The following is a 9,430-nucleotide window of genomic DNA, read 5'->3' on the forward strand; positions in this document are numbered from 1 at the left end:
AAAAAAATATATTTTGGCTTATTTTTTGGTCTATTAACAAAAAAAATATATAGAAAAAACCACTGAACTTCCACATTAGTAGAGTGTTTTCAGCCACCAGATTTATTTCAGAAATACGAAACTTTAAAAAATCGTAGCGCTGATTATACGATATCCAGGGTGACTGAAACTGAACCCACCATAGCAAATTCGCATAAAGATGAGGTCATTTGCTAATTATCGCACCTTAATTTCCTTAACTAAAGTTTAATAGTTTAGGAGATATGTCAATTTTTACACTTTATTGAGATTCTTCCAAAATTTAACCTTCAAGCATTAAGAACTTGAAGTTTTTTCATTATTTTAGTATTTTTCTTATTATTAGTTAGTAGGCATAAACATTTGTGATTAAAATACGTCGAAACTTCCCTCAAACTAGGGTTAAAAAATAAGATCCTCAAAACTCTTTGAAAATAAAACTTTACAGTCAAATTCAACCTGAAATTTAGAAAAACTACGATGCTTTAATTATTTATTCTACTCTAAGTTAGTTCTCTAGTTCGTCACCTTTTTTTTTTAAGCGTCTTAAAATCATATTTTTACCCTAGTTTGAAGGAAGTTCTGACGTATTTTAATCAAAAATATTTATGACATACATCGAAAATAAAAAATTGACCAAATAAAAAAACCAAAAAATCTTAATATAAAAAACCACGTTCTAAAAGCCAGATTCTCAGCAAACGTTTTTATCTTGAGCCGGATAAGTTTTTTTGATTTTCAATATAAAATGGGAGCATATTACAAACTTTTGGTATTTTGTATTCAAGTGTTCTTTTCCCGTATTTATTTTAGAATTTAGGGGGGGCTAGTCCATCTACACTAGCAAACCGAGTATTATATACAAGCTCCAATTTATTTCTGTAATCAGATAGAGACGCATGCTGAGAAACCAGCTTGGACCAAATAAAGCTCTAAGGGATAAAATATTTATAGATTTATACAATAAGGATATTGGAATATCGTGTCGCTGACAGTACAATTTGTTTTCAATTAATAATTTGAGTTCTATACAAGGTTTATGTTTGTATGACTGGAAAATGCCCATGAAGTTAAATCGTATCTTATAATTGATTCTGAAAGTGACAAATAAATTATTCTTAAAGTACTATCAGGGACATAATATTTCAATATATACATTTTACCAAATATTGATCTAAGTCTGTTACACAATTTTTGTACATGAGCATCCCATTTAAAATGGCAATCGATAGTTTATCCTAAATATATATACTCACTAATATTTTCTAATATATCACAATTGCATCAACAAACATATTCCAATAATTAGCAAACGACCTCCTCTATTTGCGAATTTGCTATGGCGGGTTCAGTTCCAGTCACATGTATGAAAAAATGTTTTGGCTTACTTTAATAGTCTAATAAGAAATAAAAAAAACATTTAAAAAACCACTGGGCTTCCTCATTAGTAAAGTGTTGTCAGCCGCCAAATTTGGTAAATCTGAGTATTGAGTATTACCCACGTAGAGGAATGTCGCGCAAAGCCTTGTGATATGTCGCTTAAAATCATTATTTAAAATATTTTAATGCTTTTATAATATTTACCACAAACGCGAAAAAAGGCTCAAACATATGGTCGCATAACAGACAAAAATATCATGAGAATGCTTAAACTCTGAGCTACAGCAGCTGTGATTCACTTTAAATAATACTTACAAGTCCTGATTCCCGATACAAATATCTACCGAAGAAATATTCTACAAATCACAACTTACGACACCAAAGCAACTGTACGCTAAATCAATATTGCTTACAGATTCAAAAACTTATTTTACTACAATTTTCCTACAACACATTCAAGTAATATAATCATAAAAGATCCTCAACACAAAGACAACTTAAACAAATACAAACTATTTCTTGTGTATGCAGACAATTGGTAGAATTCCATATTTAATTTAGTAATGTATCCAAAATAAAACAAGTTTATTGGATTATAATTCTACTTTATTTTTTATAAAATAAACAAAGGGTATATTGTGACGCGTTTCGTCTTGTTAGGACATTTTCAAACAAACTAACTTAGATATTTACAAAGTTTCCTTGTATACTAAAAATAATTGCTATTTTATGTTTGTGGATTTCTATACAAGCCATAATTTATTTAATTTAATTTATTGGGAACATGACAAGTTTTTATATATTTAGTAGCTAATATACTTATAAATAAACAGTTAAACCTAGTTAATTCACCTTTACTTAATATTTTCAAAAAATAAAAACTAAATTATTTATAATTGTAATCTTGTAATTGTAAATTCGTTATTCCATATTATGTACGAGTTTAATATTTTTTTAATTATAAACCTACTAAATATATAAAAACTTAAAATTAAAATTAAATAATATTATAAAATCCGAATGTATTTTTACCTTAGTTGACATTAAACATGAATGAAACCTGTGTAAAACACATATGTAGAGTTTCAACAATAATTTTCAAAATAAACCTGTATAAATCAAATTAATATTTTTATTTTATTTTAATTAATTTTATTTTATTTAATTTTAATTTCAATTTTATTTTATTTTATTTTATTTTATTTATTATATTCTTGGTAAAAAGTCAATTAGAGTATAACTCTACTATCTGGTCCCTTTTTTACAAAATTTACATAAATAATGTTAAAATGTTCCAACGAAAATTTTTGAGATTCTACCTACACTATCTACATGTCTTTGCAAAAGTCTTTGAATTGACCTACTTTGGAAGATCGCAGGACAATAACTGACTTAATATTTGTATATAAAATTATCAATTCTAAATTCGATTGTTGTGAACTCCTGGATAAAATAAATATTAATATACCAACACGTAGGACTAGACAAAATACTCTATATTATTGTCACTCTTCTCAAACCAACTATCTTTGTCACTCACCTATACCGCGTATACTATACACAGACGAGGAAATGAATGTACAACTCATATCGACATTTTTAACTCGAGTCTGTGAATTCAAATAATCTCTTTATAAACATTTTATGATGTTCTATAGATCTATGGTAAAGATTAACGCTATTATTATTTAAGCTATTTATGCTAATGATATGCTGTTGACTTACTTTATGTTCACAAAATACTGACTTTTTTATATCTTTTGTATGCTGATATACATAGATGTATATACATTTTTCATGTTACTTTTAATTTTTTTTTATATGTCCATGTTTTATTGTTGTTTTATTTATTATTTTTGTACATCTAACTGGTCTCATTGTATTCTTATATTTTATATTATAAAAGGCACTTGTGCAGTATGATAAATAAAAAAATAAATATCATTATAAGAAATGCTCTGTGATAGGAAAAAAGTTTGGGTTCAAATAAAATCTTATTATTTAATAATAAAAAAATACCTTTTTAACATGACAATTGGAATCCGAGAGAACAAATCTATCAAAAAAAGGTTTTAATTCTGTATATTCACAAAAATTCTCAGTATGCAAATTTACACCCAATGTAAAGCGTTTGCCATCCCATTTCCAAAGGCGAATACGACCCTGAAAAAAAACAAATCCTCTAATTTAACAGCGACTTTTGGGTATATGAACTGAGTTTTTATGATATAATTATATGGTTATGGAACAGGCGACACTCCAATGATTGTTTGAGAACATAGCTTTGATAATCCAAAGGCCCTTTTTTCATTATATTATACGTTTGTCAGAAGCCATTTGGAATACGCATCTCAGATATGGAATCCCCAGTATGCCATATATATAAAAAGAATAGAAAATATTTCAAACAAATTCATAAAGTACAAAACCGGTATTTCTTATGTATCAACTCTCACTGCCTCCACCTACCATGGAATCACTTTTCTACAATACCGCAGATTGTTGGCGGACCAACTTCTGCTTCACAAAATTATGACAGGAATAGTTGACTGTACAGAGCTGCTTGGTTTAATAACAATACATGTGCCAGCCAGGATTTGTAGAAGGTACCAACTGTTTCATGTACCAATAAGTAAAACATTGTATGTTAAAAATGCTTTTTTTTTAACATACAATGTTTTAGTATTGGCTCATAAGTTAAGTAATGAGTTTTAAATTACATAATCCAGCTGCTTTATTTGATTATAATCAATTGTTATCTTCGGCAAATCTTTTAAATCTTCCCATGGAAGAATCCTAACTGACCTAATATTACTTTATAAAGTGATCAATTCTTTCATTGACTGTCCAGATTTCCTGGAGTTGGTGTGTTTCCGTGTACCTGGTCGACATACCCGCCACAGATCTCCTTTTTGCTCTGCAAGTTCTAGGACCAACTATCACATGCACTCGCCTATCCCTAGGCTCCACAGATATCGTAATCAGTATGAGGACAAGACCGATATATTTGGTTCTGAACTTGAAAGTTATAAACGAGTCTAATTTCTTTTTTTCTCTCGCATTATAATTCTTAAACATTTCTTTATATTTAATGTTTTCCTTTTTTGTTTTTTCATATTTGTGTTTTTATTTCTTTAATATTTTTGGTTGCTTATGTGTATTCCTACTTGTTATTATTGTTATAGTTATGCAATTTAATATTTTTTTGTTATGTATTGATTTATGTTATTTTTTTTCATACTTATGTTCGATATAATATGTTAAAGGCAATTTATGCCGTTAATGTAAAAATAAATCAATAAATAAACAATTTTCTAGTGATAAATCGGTATTATTTTCGAGTTTTTGCTTAAAACTATAATCAACACGAATAAAACAATAAAAATTGTGTATCGGGCACCATTTTTAATTTAGTTTCATTTTAGCATTTTTATTATTTAAGAAAGTCCGGTGCACTCAACTTCTCGGAAATACGTATTTTTATCTCGTTAATTCATCTTGATTTCGAATAATGAAATATCAAATCATAAATCATAATTCGAAATGCGGCGGGAAATGCATTTTTTACGAATTTTCTATAATTTCATATTATTATCATTATTGGCTGGGTATATTTTTTTGTATAATCAGGACAGAAAATAATTGATTAAGACTGGTAGACCGCAATAGGATCAGACTTTGGGAAATCCACCGATCTATTTAGGTAGTCTTTGAATTATTAGCATTTGGGTAACCAAGTCTTTTCAGTAATTTTTTAGTTTTGCTTAAGTGCACAAAGTGGGTCACACTGTCAAAACATGCTATATTCGTTTTGGACGTGAAGAAAGTTGTTTTCCCTTTAAATTTTCCATAGAATGCTCCTTTTATATACTCGTGTATTGTTTCTGATAGGTTGATCGGTTCAAATATCTTAAATCCCTGCAACATAAATAAAAATTGCATTGAAAAAAATACCGCTTCAATAAAAATAAATTCACTTATCACAATTACAAAATGAACGATGTTTCCAACTCCATGGAACCTTTGCCTTCTGCTGAGTTGGGAATGGCCATTAATCACATCACGATTTTTTTTTTTTTTTAAATAGTTGTTTGCGGCGATATCATACACTTATTTATTTGTATATGCAATTTTATATATATTTATATTACCCACATAAACATTAATATTCCCACCCGCACCTGTACTTGTCCCTCACCGCCTAGTAGTAGTTTAGTTAAGAATTGAGTCGTCTAGATCGCCGCCGCTTACCGCTTACCGCTCCGCACCGCGTAACAGCTCCCGCTACAGCATTACGCAAAACCAACACGAATTACGTGAGAAGTGAAGTGTCCCAGAGCCATCTCAGCCTCCAGTCAAACCACAAGATAGATCCGGAAGCTAGGAGATTCTTAAAACTTTCCGCTGGGATCCAAACCCGTCGCCTTTGTTCCTTTTCACCGCACCGCTTCGCATGGCCACATGGCCCTTTCCAATAAGTTATTATTCAAAATTCAAATATGTAAATACATTACTTTATAAAAATTAAAATAACATAGAAAATAACATAGTTTAAAATAAAAACGAAATTATAATACATGAGGGGGTTAAATGCAAAACTGCCACTGTGCATGATCACTGTTTTTGGGAAGGTCAACTAAACCAGCAGCAAAGAGACTAATGTGCAACTTATGCGTGGTATAACATTTAGCGAAATGATAGTGAGGTCACTGACTGCATAATAAATGCAAACAACGAATGTCTCGAGCAAGTAGAAGAATTGGTGTATCTGGGAAACATGTTTTCAAGAAATGGAAGAGTAGAAAAAGATGTTGAAAGAAGAGTGAATGCGGTCAACAAAATGAACGGAGCACTAAGCACAGTAATTTCTAATAAAAATATGTCAATCGAAGCTAAACTAGCAGTGCACAACGGAGTTTTAGTCCCAACACTTATGCATGGAAGTGAAACATGGAACTGGCAGAGGAAGGATGAAAGCCGAGTGAACGCGGTTGAAATGCGATCTCTTAGACGAATGTGTGGGAAATTAATGTATGACAGGGTTACGAATGATGAAATCAGGCGAGAGTGTAAATCTGAGTCAAGTATAATTGATAAGATTAAGAAAGGGTCTCTGAGATGGTTTGGTCACTTAGAACGAATGGACGACGAAAGAATGGTAAAACAAGTATATATGGCGAAAATGAACGGCAACGTGAGACGAGGACGACCAAGGAAGACGTGGCATGATCAGATAAACCAAATTCTTAAGTCCGGTCGTGTCAAAAGCAGACATAACCGAAGGGCGTGTATGACAAGATGTATGAATGTGGAAGAGGCTAGGATTGTATGCCAGGATAGACGTGTGTGGCGGTCCATTCTCTCTGCCTACCCCTACGGGGAAATGGCGTGATGGTAGTAGTAGCAGTAGTAGTAACATTTGAAGGGCGCCGATGTTCTAAGTCATTTGCCGTGGGAACGTTAGTTCTTATCGAAAAAATAATAATTGAGATCTGGATCGGCTAGTGGCAAGCCAGTTCCTCGGAGCCATACATGTACGCAGGGCCATACACGAAGACTGCGATCTTGCGTAGTGAGGATATGAGGTAACCTCAACTAACGAGAGATAGAAGCAGTATAAAAATGTGATTGACAGAGACAAAATTAAAAAATATATTGTTCGAGAGATATGGCGTCGTCAACCGAAAAATAATGAGATGATCATAACCATTCCCAAAAGACCATATCTTGACCTCTCAATCGTACAAACATTTGCCTTCGGACTGAAATTATAAAATATTTGCTTTCGGGTAAAATTTCATTCTTTCGGGATGAAATATCTAAATAATTGCCTTCGGGGTTGAAATTTCAAAATATTTGCCTTCGGGGCACAATTTAAGTCTCCGGGCACAACATCAAAATATTTGCTTTCGGGGCTACAAATATTTGCCTTCGGGGCTGAAATTATAAAATATTTGCTTTTGGGGCACAATTTCAGACTTCGGGATGAAATTATAAAATATTGGCCTTAGGGGGTTTTAAGTGTTTCTTTAATTAGGTTTCAAGACCCATAACTGAAGGCTGACAGAACCAGCAATGGCGACTTACGAGGGAACCTGTTGGTCCATATCAACACCCATCTACTCCTGCAGGGATGCAGAAGAGTCAGGATGGCCGAATCGTTGCGAGGTTTTTCCTGCGAACGCTGGTACTACAGATCGCGTGGTACTAGCTATTGCGCCCGCAGTGCCCCTAGCGGCTGAACTGAAAACAACTGGTCTCGTGGTATACGGGCTGACGGCAACGTGGTTATTATAGGATTACGCAACATTGCAGTAACACCGTTGAAGTACTGAAGGTTTCTATTATAATTAAATACTGAACTTTTACTCTATCATTTTTACACGGATTCATGACACAATCGGGCATTTTGGTTTCAAATTAAATGTCAAGCCACGTCGAAATCCAGCTGGCAGTTAAAGAACGACTAATGCGCGTTGAGCATGCCTGAGTGTTTGGGCACAAGCTAAATATAATAATTGTATAGGGCTCATGGTGCGTCTATTAATAAGTCGATGGAAATATCGAACCTATTTCTATGCTTACGTAAAAATAACATAAAGTATAGTTTTGAAAGTACACTAAATAATATTTAATCTGAAGAGGAAACGCGGTCTGACTTTACTCTGTACAAACGTATTCCTATATTTCCTTTCTGGATTATTGCACTAGAGCAGTGATTGTTTTACATACGTTGGATATTTATCGTTGGCGTATCCCTCTTGATTCTTGTTAAAGTGTTTATTGTGGGAATTAGAACCATCCAAATAACCCTAAAAACACCCATTTTTATCTGCTATCTTCAAACGCACGGTATACAAATATAATAACAATTTTTGGAAAAATCAAAACACACCAATACAGAAAATTTTATTTTGATACTCTGTTAAAAAATAAGTTTAGTTTTAAGGTGCGGAAAACGGGATAAAAAAAAGTCAATTTTGTCTATTCTAGCTAAAGGTCTAAACAGTTGTGTAAGTCTGCCTTAAAAAAGGTATTACCTAGTTAGGCAGACAGTATGAATTAAAGGGAATATAGATATTTCATTGAAATAATTTAATTGTAAGAAATGGCCTGCAAAAGGAAAAAAAGTGTTCTCCTTTGTTGTGACAAATAAAAATTTATTATAATAAAATAAATAAAACAACATTGTTTTTAACCACTTATTATTTTATTTAATTACCTTTTTAAGGTGACATTTGGAATCCAAGTAAAAACCATCCAGATACGGTTTCAAATCAGTAAATTCGCAAACATTCTCAGAATTCAATGTAAAACCTTCTGTAAATCGATTGCCATCCCATTTCAAAACGCGATGACGAGCCTAAAAAAATACAAATCCCTTTTACTTTTGGCTATATTAACCGAGTTTGTATGAAATAATTACATGGTTACGGTAAAATTGGTATACCAAATATATTTGTATGAGAACAAACTCTAGAATGACTCTTAAATTAGTATTGAAAATACTCCAGGAATTAATTCATGTGTGCATGTTAAACCATAATGGGTCCGACATCCATATATGCAGTAGTGTTTCCATACACAGTCCCAACACCTGTTTCTGGATTTGTTATCAATTCAATATTTACATCTGTAGCATTGATTTTTTTCGGCCCCTTGCACATGGCAAGGTGTTCCCAAACTATATCATATGGACCCTAAAAAAAATATTTTTTATTTTAATGTGATACAGACAGAGCCTTAACTGTGTAAGTGATAGATAATTATTAGAACTATTAAAAAAAGAGAAGAAATTGTAAACAAAAAATAGGATGATTCTGAATAACAGGAGAGTGAAATGATTTAGTCTTCTTCAAATATGGAACTAAAACAACATAACTTTCAAAACACATCCAGACTAAAAACATCCTACCCGACAAACTCCATGGCTTCAGAGTCAACCATTCGATTACTCAGAGTTTTCGAAAACATCGCAGGAGGATTTCAGAAAATTCTGAGCACCGGCGCAATTTTCTGGACGTCGCAAAAG

The 9,430-nt window shown here is 32.2% G+C and overlaps 1 long non-coding RNA gene across 2 annotated transcripts; it reads right to left on the reverse strand.

Annotated features, from left to right (window-relative positions):
• Positions 1–4,783: 4,783 nt before the first annotated feature.
• Positions 4,784–9,159, reverse strand: LOC148284427 (uncharacterized). Of its 2 annotated transcripts, none has more exons than XR_015824833.1 (3): positions 8,940–9,159; positions 8,621–8,761; positions 4,784–5,316 (listed from the first exon to the last, which is right to left on the reverse strand). It is a non-coding gene; the product is annotated as an uncharacterized LOC148284427 (long non-coding RNA). The 2 variants fall into 2 exon arrangements; XR_015824835.1 differs by having other exon boundaries at positions 8,849–9,159.
• Between the last annotated feature and the right edge of the window lie 271 nt (positions 9,160–9,430).

This window comes from Micrasema longulum, unplaced genomic scaffold, assembly GCF_059751315.1.
Source record: "Micrasema longulum isolate JH-2025_06_02 unplaced genomic scaffold, ASM5975131v1 h1tg000120l, whole genome shotgun sequence".
NCBI classification, from domain to species: domain Eukaryota; kingdom Metazoa; phylum Arthropoda; class Insecta; order Trichoptera; family Brachycentridae; genus Micrasema; species Micrasema longulum.